The sequence below is a fragment of the Ylistrum balloti genome, unplaced genomic scaffold, assembly GCF_031769215.1.
Source record: "Ylistrum balloti isolate Yb309-2 unplaced genomic scaffold, AGI_CSIRO_Ybal_v1 Utg371212, whole genome shotgun sequence".
Lineage (NCBI taxonomy): Eukaryota > Metazoa > Mollusca > Bivalvia > Pectinida > Pectinidae > Ylistrum > Ylistrum balloti.
Window position 1 is genome coordinate 270,097 of NW_026782658.1, and position 13,009 is coordinate 283,105.

Sequence of the window (13,009 nt, forward strand, 5' to 3'; positions counted from 1 at the left end):
TTCAATCTTGGCAAAGGGTTTGTTAGGATTTGGGTCATTTGGTGTTCCTTCGACTCGGGTCCATGTCCCTACTGTACTGTTCCAGCCAATAACACTGTATAGTATGCAGCAGTGGTCCTGTATCAAATAAATAAAATAAAAAACATGTTAAGTAGACAACAAAACATTTATAATAGTGACTATTTAAACAAGATTAAAACTCCATTAGTTTACCATATATGACAAACAACAAACCGAAATTTATACTTTTAAACTCCAGAAAAGTGAAATATTTTCTGATTGGAAAAACAAGTTTAACTTCAACTATCCTTAAATTTATGTTATAAAAATTATGAAACTGTTTATTGGCATGGATTTAATTGTGTCAGGTTTCCGAATGTGGCACTCCACTGGTTGAGCAGGTAATCTCAGGAATTGTTTATTTTCTATAGGGGAAGACCAAGAACAGCAATATATTTGTCACTTTATCCATCCATCCGACTGCTCATCCTTTTATGTCCAGAGCATAACTTGCCCACAGTTCAGCGAGGATAATGAAACTTGACGTATACATTGGTACCGGTATAAAAAATGTGCAGTGTTCGTAAGGTAGGGCCAATAACCCAAATGCTACAGAGTTATAGCTCTTTGTTAAAATTTTGTGTCAGGAGCATAACTTTGCTTGCATTAAAACTAGGATAATGAAATTTGATGTATACATTGGTTATCCTGAGACGATGTGCAGTGTACCAAAATCAGGGCCTGCTCCCCTCAGAGTTCTTGCCCTTTTAAAATTCTGCATGCAGATCACAACTTTTAAATGCTCGCATTTAAACTAGGATAAAAAAATATGTATACATTGATCACACAAAGATAATGTGCAGTGTACCAATGTTAGGGCCCACTACCCCCTAAAATTAGAAATTAAATGCCTTTTAAAAAAATTTTGAGTCCTGGGCATAGCTTGGCCTGCATTTGAACTAGGATAACGAAACTTGGTGTTAATTTTGATCATATGAAGACAATATACAAATTACCAAATTCAAGACCATCAGTCACTTAATTACAGAATTATAAATAACGTTGTTGTCAGGGATCATTCACCAGTTTCACTGATACTCGTGCTTTTTTTCTTTTTTTTTTCTCAATGTTTTTAAGATTATTCTGAAGTTTGAATTGCAGCCCTTTATGAATATCATACAAAATTTACAGACATTTTGGACCAACCAGTGAGGAGGTTGAAATTTTACCTTCATGTGTTTTAACTACCTAAATAATTACAAGGTACAATAAATCCATTAGGATTGAAGGGAAGACACTAGAAGAAACCTTTATGTGAATGGTTGTAATTGAGAGACACTATATACATTACTGTATGTGAAAATGAATTGTTTCATATGCTTTTTCTGTAATCTCTAAACTGTGTGAAGACCTAGTGGACTAATTTTTTATCATCTTCGAGACTACTTGTGTGACATGTAGTCCTTTTTGACATAAGATTTTAGCTGTGCTTGATTGATGTGATGCGTCTTTACAAATTAACGTTGTATAAGTGGGAATAGATATTTAAACAAAGTCTTTCAGTTTGACAATTGTGTATGTGCGATAAGGATGTCAGTCCATCATTAATAATGTCAGTTCTTTAGTATTGTACTGGGGCCAGTTATACATGCAGTTTTCAATTTGTAAAATCATTCACACCAGATAGAAAATTGTACAGAAATCGTGTATCATTGCTTATAACAGCTTTGTGTATTTGTTGAACATTGTCCCATGATCAAATCATTTTGCTGATTTTACTGTTAGTCATTGTGTGTTGGTTGTCAAAACCAATGTAATATGTATACTGTTTGTGTCTTTAGAATTGTTTATAAAGCTACTTCTACAATCGTAGTGTAATATAGCCACTCCAGGACATTCTTAAACACTTCTTTTTCCTAGCCCAGACTGACACAATAATTTGGAAACTTTAAGCTTTCAAACCTTGCATTAGTCTTTCAGAACCTTTATGAAACTTGATGTTAAGCACCAGGTTTTTCTCTTTATGCGAACTACAGATATTAGTGCAGTCAAATTGAAATGCTTGCTGTTTACTTTTGCAGTTTACTTTTCTCTTTATACGAACTACAGATGTTAGTGCAGTCAAATTGAAATGCTTGCTGTTTACTTTTGCAGTTTTCTTTTCTCTTTATACGAACTACAGATGTTAGTGCAGTCAAATTGAAATGCTTGCTGTTTACTTTTGCAGTTTACTTTTCTATTTATACGAACTACAGATATTAGTGCAGTCAAATTGAAATGCTTGCTGTTTACTTTTTTAGTTTTTTCTCCCAAATGCCATAGAACTAAACTACAAATACTGTATATAAAGATTTCTTCCAATTTGATGACACCTTAAGGTTTCTTAATTCATATGTTGGTTTGATAAAAATCTTAGAGGCTTCTGTAGTGAATAGGATATTTTAATGCACTGTCCAAACTTATTTTGTTTAATCTGTAATTAGACCTAGATGATTTCAATATTCCTGAGTTACTGAATTCTAAAATCGACAATATTTTGTACAGGAAACTCTGTAAATTTGTGACTGGAGCCTTTTCTGACCATGTCAAAGATAAAAGTGTTAAAAAATCAAATAGTTGTTGTGTTGTAAACTGGTAATGTATAAACATGTTGTGACATTGTTGTAAACATATTTTTATGTAAATATCTGTCGTTAATGACTTGTGAAATATTCTGTTGTGTTCAAAACACTGAATTCCTCTCCTGCTGTCATTTCTTTTACTCGATGCTCATTCATGTTCATAATTTGTAAGACTTGGAACTGTTTGAGTACAGAAGTATGACCCATTTAATAGTATTTATCTGGCAATAAGTCCATGTCTGGTAATAAGCCCATCCATATTCATTGCAGTTTCAGAATAAACTCACAAGCTAACAGACACATTAATTATTGCCTTGGTTTAAGGACACCTTCCAATTTTGAGGCAAAAAGTTTACTTTGATTTCCTGGGCTTATTGTCGGATAAATTGATTTCCTGGGCTTATTGTCGGATAAATTTACATAATTGTGTAAGCAGTGATATGTAAATGTTGTTGAGATGTTGGCGCCTTGCTGTAGACCTGTGTCGTTTTGTATATTAGACAAAGTGCCTTTTATGATCAGTACCTCTCACAAAACCATTACTTATATACAACAGCACGAGGTCTCTGAACACTGTATACTACTGTACCCTCTCACATCTCACAGGCCCGGTATAGCATATTGTATATAACTCATGTAGCCCAAAACTTAGGCTGGAATGTTCACATTGTAGGGAAAGAAGAATGTGCGCTAAAGATGTGAAAATGTCACACTTGTTTTCAAATAGAGATTTTTTCTGATTTTGATTCAGATCATTCTTTTGAAAATATGTTTATGTTTCCATGAAAAGTTTTTATCATAATTTATTTTTTGTAGGGATTTTTTTTATATATATAACATATAAGCTGCATAATGAGTATTCATAATAAAGTTAGTACAAATGTATATCTATGTGTAAGGTCCAAGTTCATCTTGGTGTTATTGTATCATGTAGCACCACCTAGAGAGCAAATTCATAGAAGTCAAAATAATCACAGACAAATCAAAACTCTGGCAGTTGATCAGCTCTGTATTAGATTGACAGCTTTGTTTCTCCATTTCCGGAGGTTTTTTTAAGAGTCTAACAATCCCAATTGTGTTTATTCACTAAAGTTGTAGAATAAAGAACTTTAACAGAATAGATAAGGCGTATTGTTCCTGCTGGTTATCCTAAGAATGTGACACCTTCATTTTTTAGAAAACATTATACCATGTAAATCACATATCACATAAACGATATTATGTGTACTTGTAATTAATTTTCAATTTGGTTGTCTCAACCTTTTTTTTTAATTTATCCCAGTTTCAGTATTAATTTCTCTTATTAATTATATCTAACAGTATTGAACAAATCTGTGTGTTCTTATCAAGGTTTGGCTTCCATCTGTCTGCTGGTATTTTTCTCACAGTAGCTTTCCATGATTAGGTGACACAATATGATTAAACTACAATAATTTTTCACAAAATTTTCATCAGGTAGGTAATGTCGATAGAATAGAAGTTCTTGTATCACTTATAAATATGGTTGAGTTGTAAGAACTTGTATTTTATGACTTTTCAGGTGGTGTAGAGCTATACTGAATTAAGTCACTGTTATTGTTGTTCAACTTTGACCACTAATCATAAGAATTTAATCAGGTATAAAACTAGAAACAAAATCTCTGGAGAAGTTCATAAAATGCATGTCATGCAAAGAAAAAAATCAAATGTGACCTTTTGGGCCTGTTAACCTTGACTGATGATTATCAAAACCCTAATCAGGTTTTAAACTTGATGTGAAATTAAGTCTTTGTGAATTTAATAGAAAAGTGGCCAAATGTGATTTTTGCAATGAGCAGAATGATACAGAGCTAGAACTAGATAATACGTATCTGAATGACTAATTATGATCTGCTGTACAAGAACTGGAAACACTTCAGAGATTGATATCACAGTTTGAGGTCAGTGGTAATGTTGCTGGAATTTTGCTCCCAAAAAGATATTTTAGGAACTCAAAAAGACTCATTTAGAACACCCTTTTTCAGACATGTTTGTGGGTGGATTTCTTTGCTGAATCAAATTTTGAAGATAAGAAATATTAGTAGATATCTGTATTATAATATTCCTTAATTGTGTTAGTGAAGATACCAAAGATTATGCCGTAGGTTAGTACTTACTACTAATAATTATTCTTCTGGGGTACACCTGTCTGGATTAGCCGAAGATATTTTGTCATATACATGTTTTACATACACGCATGCCAAAGGTTTAATGATCAGAAAAATAGGATACCTTGTACAATGACTCAAGAGTTTCAGTGAGTTGTGCAGGCAAAAAATTTCATAAATCTGGAGACATAGAAACATAGTTTTGGTGCAGAGGTTATCATTTTAAGGTGAAAACTTCTGTAGCAAAGATGAAAATTGAATTTTTTGGAAGTTAATATTTTGATGGAAGAAAATAATGAGAAACAATTTCAAAAAGGTATATTTTTGGTGGCCTATAGCGGACTTTTTTCACAAGATATTAAAAAGCCTAACAAGAAATAGTGGTGAAAGAAATCATTCTAAAGTGTAATATTTATACATGTTTTATTTCTTCAATCCCAAGAACCATTGTTATTTTGATGAATAACATTTGGTTCTCGGGATTTTAGATCAATCTTAAAAACAAATCAGCTAAATACCAGGAGAGAGTAAAACTGTCACAAAGAAAACAGATCACATGTATTATGCCATTTCAGAAAGGGTACTATGGAAAATTTATTTGCTAGATATTAAAACCAGTTTTTTCACATATTACTTCTTTTGGCATAACAGTTCAAATAACAAGTTAGGGTATTTGAATTTAAAAAATTAAGATATTAAAAAACATCTCCATAAGATCTGTTGATTTCAGGAATTAATATACGAATTTACTTCTGGATGTCCTTTTTTTAGTATTCATGTGTTTTATTTTGTACAGAAAATTTTAGGTAGATATTTATGGATATTTTGTGCCAAATTGTGCCACATACACTGATTTTAAAGATTTGTGTTTTGTTAACCCTTGAATATGTTTCCTGACTTTTATTGCTGAAATATCGAAAATATGTATTTTTGTCCATGAAAGCAAGTTAAAAAAAAATTGAAAAAAATGTTGTCTAAAGGAACAACCGATTGACTAAATTTGAAGGAAATATAGACACTAAGAATTTGGTACCCAAGTTTAATTAGATATTATATGATGTTCTCGTTTAATTGGGCTAAATTGTCAAAAAAAAAAGAGAGAGAGAAATGTTGAGAAATTAAAAATGATAAAAAATGCATAACTTTAATGACTTCTTGGAATTGAAAGTCTTCTGAAGCCTTCTGATTCAGCTTATATTTGTTAATGGTATTGAAATATGCTTGGACAAGGACTATTCTGGACCAATAGTCAGAGTGGTGTACCAGATGATGCCTAGAGCGAGAATGGGAAACGATCTTGATGTGCATTATATACCAATGTTTTTATAGCAAATGACCGAAATATACTTCGCCATGCAGAGATAGTATCAGATCATATGTATTGTATTATCAATAAACTGGAAAATATTTCAAAACAAGCTTTTGTCGGTTGTCTGTAACTCACTTTCATCAGAAGTATTGTTGTTCAGATCATGTTTTGACCTTAGTGTGCCCATCAATCGTTTGTAAAGCCTTGAAAAACAATTCTGGTTATAGCTATTTCTAGACAAGCAGCAATCTCTAAGGAAGGGAGGTAAGGGTTTTTTTTTTTTTTTTTTTTTTGAAAAGTTATCACCAGTCTGTGCTGTGATGGTTGTCCTCGGGTGAAATAGAACTAAAAATTTCTTTTAACGTGTGATTAATCTAAATCAACACTTGTCCACAAAATAAACATAAAAATTGACATGGGTTACAGCACTTGTGGATTTTGTCAGAGACGTATATCACACGTGTTATATATGTCTCTGATTTTGTCAGCAAGATTCACCCTCAAAATCGAGTACCAACAAAAATACACATTTTTGAAAAAACCGTGAAGTGTGAGCCCAATGAAATTACATGATTTAACAGTAGTTGAAGTAGCCACCAGGTATCAAAGGAGACCCTGCCTTAAAATAATCTTCAGAATATTGATGGGGTATAATTCCAGTCATCAAAGCAGATTACAATTCATATTCTGTACAAACTGTATTTTATAAAAAATAAACCAAAACAGATCACAAGACACCTTTTATTTATAAGATCATCATCTCAAATTAACAATCTTCATAAGTTTTAATAAATATGATTATGCAAAATTCTCCATGCTGGATACAATTCCACTTTGGCTGGAAGTCCAGTTAGAAACGGGTCCATTTATGAAATACTTTGTGTACATCAGGGAAGGCTCTTTGAGAAATCACAAGATGATCTGATTTTTGTAGCTGCCACTGAGAGCTTTGTCTGGTAGAACAATGGAGTTCAGTATCACCACCTCTGATGGCACGGTTACATTGGATCCTGTAAACATAGTGTTAATAATAGATATTTATAGAAAAGTATTTGTATGATACAAAAGTTTAAATAATTTAAAAAAAGAAGAGAGAAAATACATGATTCCAGATTTCCATGGTTTTCTACTCTTGATAACTATTATGGATGACTGTCAACAATGAATGGTCTTGAGAATCTGGCTGTTGACAATGTATGGTCTAGAGAATCTGGCTGTCGACAATGAGTGGTCTAGAGAATCTGGCAGTCGACAATGAGTGGTCTAGAGAATCTGGCTGTCGACAATGAGTGGTCTAGAGAATCTGGCAGTCGACAATGATTGGTCTAGAGAATCTGGCTATCGACAATGAATGGTCTAGAGAATCTGGCTTATTGAATATTATTCTAAACCACTGCACTCCTTTGTTCTCCATGGAATTAAGAGGCATAAGACTAGTGAGTCATTCTAAAGCTCATATTCACTCTGACCGAGACCCAAATATTCATCCACCAGTGGCATTCCACTTGCTCTCGATTTCTACATTAGTGTTGTATCCCTTTCAAAATGTATTAAAGCAAATTGGTACCTTCTGATAATAATGACCCTAATGTCAGATATCTTTCTGAAGTCACTCATAATAGAAAATATTAATAAGCTAACTAACTAGTAAGAGCCAAGTTTCCAAGCAAATCGTGCCCAACACATTTTTAGCAACCCAGTTACTGACTGCTCTACCCAGATATGAAGTCGAGGTAATTGTACAATTAACAAACATGATTATCGCTTGTCCCAGATGTAAACAGCAATGATGTTGGAGATGCAGTTTCTCAGAACACATACAGGACATTAGAAAACAAAGGAACAGCCAGTAGCACTAGGATCAGCATTCCAAGGTTAAACGTACCATTCATCCTTTTTATTTTCATTTTTTATCAATATTCTATTTTATATATTTACTATCAATTATTGATATAACATTGACTGTTTTTGCTACCTCTCCTTTTTCATTAGATTCAATTTTTCATTAGTAGATCACTTTTGCAAAACTGAAAACTCAACATTTGTGAATTCTGAAATTACCTAAACTACGTATTTTATCTTTTGGAAAATAAAACTTTGTATATCTGGAAGCTAAAGGCTACAGCTGACTCAATGTTAACGGTTTTCTCTATTACAGGACAAAGACAGTAATACAGTTCTACTGAAAATGTAGTAAATTGGCTTACTGATAGAGTGGACTTATTCCTGAGTAAACAGAAAAGAAGGAAAACTACAGCCAGATCAGTTCTTGAGCCTGGAAATTCTAAGCTTTTGATCATGAGTTACTTGGCCACATAGGCTCAAAGTTTGGTTAGAGTTAACTTATTGCTCGCAAAATAAATAAATAAGAACGTTCAAAGCAAAGCTGACATGCAATGTTTCTCGTCTCAACAAATCTACATCTGTGAACTTATCAAACATGTTCTCATTGTTTTTGTTTTATTCATATTTCAAAAGTTTCACTAATGACTGATTGACCAAGCTTTGAGCAACTGCGTCCTGGTCACCAGAACAAGTTCAGTTCCACTACACAATACTGAATCATTCCTATAACAGATGTACAAATAAATTTCCCTACCTATCACAGTTATAGAGGGGTTGAGTTTTCCCTCTGATGTAAATGTGGATGTCGTTTCAATCTTGGCAAAGGGTTTGTTAGGATTTGGGTCATTTGGTGTTCCTTCGACTCGGGTCCATGTCCCTACTGTACTGTTCCAGCCAATAACACTGTATAGTATGCAGCAGTGGTCCTGTATCAAATAAATAAAATAAAAAACATGTTAAGTAGACAACAAAACATTTATAATAGTGACTATTTAAACAAGATTAAAACTCCATTAGTTTACCATATATGACAAACAACAAACCGAAATTTATACTTTTAAACTCCAGAAAAGTGAAATATTTTCTGATTGGAAAAACAAGTTTAACTTCAACTATCCTTAAATTTATGTTATAAAAATTATGAAACTGTTTATTGGCATGGATTTAATTGTGTCAGGTTTCCGAATGTGGCACTCCACTGGTTGAGCAGGTAATCTCAGGAATTGTTTATTTTCTATAGGGGAAGACCAAGAACAGCAATATATTTGTCACTTTATCCATCCATCCGACTGCTCATCCTTTTATGTCCAGAGCATAACTTGCCCACAGTTCAGCGAGGATAATGAAACTTGACGTATACATTGGTACCGGTATAAAAAATGTGCAGTGTTCGTAAGGTAGGGCCAATAACCCAAATGCTACAGAGTTATAGCTCTTTGTTAAAATTTTGTGTCAGGAGCATAACTTTGCTTGCATTAAAACTAGGATAATGAAATTTGATGTATACATTGGTTATCCTGAGACGATGTGCAGTGTACCAAAATCAGGGCCTGCTCCCCTCAGAGTTCTTGCCCTTTTAAAATTCTGCATGCAGATCACAACTTTTAAATGCTCGCATTTAAACTAGGATAAAAAAATATGTATACATTGATCACACAAAGATAATGTGCAGTGTACCAATGTTAGGGCCCACTACCCCCTAAAATTAGAAATTAAATGCCTTTTAAAAAAATTTTGAGTCCTGGGCATAGCTTGGCCTGCATTTGAACTAGGATAACGAAACTTGGTGTTAATTTTGATCATATGAAGACAATATACAAATTACCAAATTCAAGACCATCAGTCACTTAATTACAGAATTATAAATAACGTTGTTGTCAGGGATCATTCACCAGTTTCACTGATACTCGTGCTTTTTTTCTTTTTTTTTTTCTCAATGTTTTTAAGATTATTCTGAAGTTTGAATTGCAGCCCTTTATGAATATCATACAAAATTTACAGACATTTTGGACCAACCAGTGAGGAGGTTGAAATTTTACCTTCATGTGTTTTAACTACCTAAATAATTACAAGGTACAATAAATCCATTAGGATTGAAGGGAAGACACTAGAAGAAACCTTTATGTGAATGGTTGTAATTGAGAGACACTATATACATTACTGTATGTGAAAATGAATTGTTTCATATGCTTTTTCTGTAATCTCTAAACTGTGTGAAGACCTAGTGGACTAATTTTTTATCATCTTCGAGACTACTTGTGTGACATGTAGTCCTTTTTGACATAAGATTTTAGCTGTGCTTGATTGATGTGATGCGTCTTTACAAATTAACGTTGTATAAGTGGGAATAGATATTTAAACAAAGTCTTTCAGTTTGACAATTGTGTATGTGCGATAAGGATGTCAGTCCATCATTAATAATGTCAGTTCTTTAGTATTGTACTGGGGCCAGTTATACATGCAGTTTTCAATTTGTAAAATCATTCACACCAGATAGAAAATTGTACAGAAATCGTGTATCATTGCTTATAACAGCTTTGTGTATTTGTTGAACATTGTCCCATGATCAAATCATTTTGCTGATTTTACTGTTAGTCATTGTGTGTTGGTTGTCAAAACCAATGTAATATGTATACTGTTTGTGTCTTTAGAATTGTTTATAAAGCTACTTCTACAATCGTAGTGTAATATAGCCACTCCAGGACATTCTTAAACACTTCTTTTTCCTAGCCCAGACTGACACAATAATTTGGAAACTTTAAGCTTTCAAACCTTGCATTAGTCTTTCAGAACCTTTATGAAACTTGATGTTAAGCACCAGGTTTTTCTCTTTATGCGAACTACAGATATTAGTGCAGTCAAATTGAAATGCTTGCTGTTTACTTTTGCAGTTTACTTTTCTCTTTATACGAACTACAGATGTTAGTGCAGTCAAATTGAAATGCTTGCTGTTTACTTTTGCAGTTTTCTTTTCTCTTTATACGAACTACAGATGTTAGTGCAGTCAAATTGAAATGCTTGCTGTTTACTTTTTTAGTTTTTTCTCCCAAATGCCATAGAACTAAACTACAAATACTGTATATAAAGATTTCTTCCAATTTGATGACACCTTAAGGTTTCTTAATTCATATGTTGGTTTGATAAAAATCTTAGAGGCTTCTGTAGTGAATAGGATATTTTAATGCACTGTCCAAACTTATTTTGTTTAATCTGTAATTAGACCTAGATGATTTCAATATTCCTGAGTTACTGAATTCTAAAATCGACAATATTTTGTACAGGAAACTCTGTAAATTTGTGACTGGAGCCTTTTCTGACCATGTCAAAGATAAAAGTGTTAAAAAATCAAATAGTTGTTGTGTTGTAAACTGGTAATGTATAAACATGTTGTGACATTGTTGTAAACATATTTTTATGTAAATATCTGTCGTTAATGACTTGTGAAATATTCTGTTGTGTTCAAAACACTGAATTCCTCTCCTGCTGTCATTTCTTTTACTCGATGCTCATTCATGTTCATAATTTGTAAGACTTGGAACTGTTTGAGTACAGAAGTATGACCCATTTAATAGTATTTATCTGGCAATAAGTCCATGTCTGGTAATAAGCCCATCCATATTCATTGCAGTTTCAGAATAAACTCACAAGCTAACAGACACATTAATTATTGCCTTGGTTTAAGGACACCTTCCAATTTTGAGGCAAAAAGTTTACTTTGATTTCCTGGGCTTATTGTCGGATAAATTGATTTCCTGGGCTTATTGTCGGATAAATTTACATAATTGTGTAAGCAGTGATATGTAAATGTTGTTGAGATGTTGGCGCCTTGCTGTAGACCTGTGTCGTTTTGTATATTAGACAAAGTGCCTTTTATGATCAGTACCTCTCACAAAACCATTACTTATATACAACAGCACGAGGTCTCTGAACACTGTATACTACTGTACCCTCTCACATCTCACAGGCCCGGTATAGCATATTGTATATAACTCATGTAGCCCAAAACTTAGGCTGGAATGTTCACATTGTAGGGAAAGAAGAATGTGCGCTAAAGATGTGAAAATGTCACACTTGTTTTCAAATAGAGATTTTTTCTGATTTTGATTCAGATCATTCTTTTGAAAATATGTTTATGTTTCCATGAAAAGTTTTTATCATAATTTATTTTTTGTAGGGATTTTTTTTATATATATAACATATAAGCTGCATAATGAGTATTCATAATAAAGTTAGTACAAATGTATATCTATGTGTAAGGTCCAAGTTCATCTTGGTGTTATTGTATCATGTAGCACCACCTAGAGAGCAAATTCATAGAAGTCAAAATAATCACAGACAAATCAAAACTCTGGCAGTTGATCAGCTCTGTATTAGATTGACAGCTTTGTTTCTCCATTTCCGGAGGTTTTTTTAAGAGTCTAACAATCCCAATTGTGTTTATTCACTAAAGTTGTAGAATAAAGAACTTTAACAGAATAGATAAGGCGTATTGTTCCTGCTGGTTATCCTAAGAATGTGACACCTTCATTTTTTAGAAAACATTATACCATGTAAATCACATATCACATAAACGATATTATGTGTACTTGTAATTAATTTTCAATTTGGTTGTCTCAACCTTTTTTTTTTAATTTATCCCAGTTTCAGTATTAATTTCTCTTATTAATTATATCTAACAGTATTGAACAAATCTGTGTGTTCTTATCAAGGTTTGGCTTCCATCTGTCTGCTGGTATTTTTCTCACAGTAGCTTTCCATGATTAGGTGACACAATATGATTAAACTACAATAATTTTTCACAAAATTTTCATCAGGTAGGTAATGTCGATAGAATAGAAGTTCTTGTATCACTTATAAATATGGTTGAGTTGTAAGAACTTGTATTTTATGACTTTTCAGGTGGTGTAGAGCTATACTGAATTAAGTCACTGTTATTGTTGTTCAACTTTGACCACTAATCATAAGAATTTAATCAGGTATAAAACTAGAAACAAAATCTCTGGAGAAGTTCATAAAATGCATGTCATGCAAAGAAAAAAATCAAATGTGACCTTTTGGGCCTGTTAACCTTGACTGATGATTATCAAAACCCTAATCAGGTTTTAAAC

General features: G+C 32.8%; 1 long non-coding RNA gene across 1 annotated transcript; it reads right to left on the minus strand.

Moving 5' to 3' along the window:
- Window positions 1-6,783: 6,783 nt before the first annotated feature.
- Window positions 6,784-8,710, minus strand: LOC132561485 (uncharacterized). Its single transcript, XR_009554707.1, has 2 exons — window positions 8,656-8,710; window positions 6,784-7,066 (listed from the first exon to the last, which is right to left on the minus strand). It is a non-coding gene; the product is annotated as an uncharacterized LOC132561485 (long non-coding RNA).
- Between the last annotated feature and the right edge of the window lie 4,299 nt (window positions 8,711-13,009).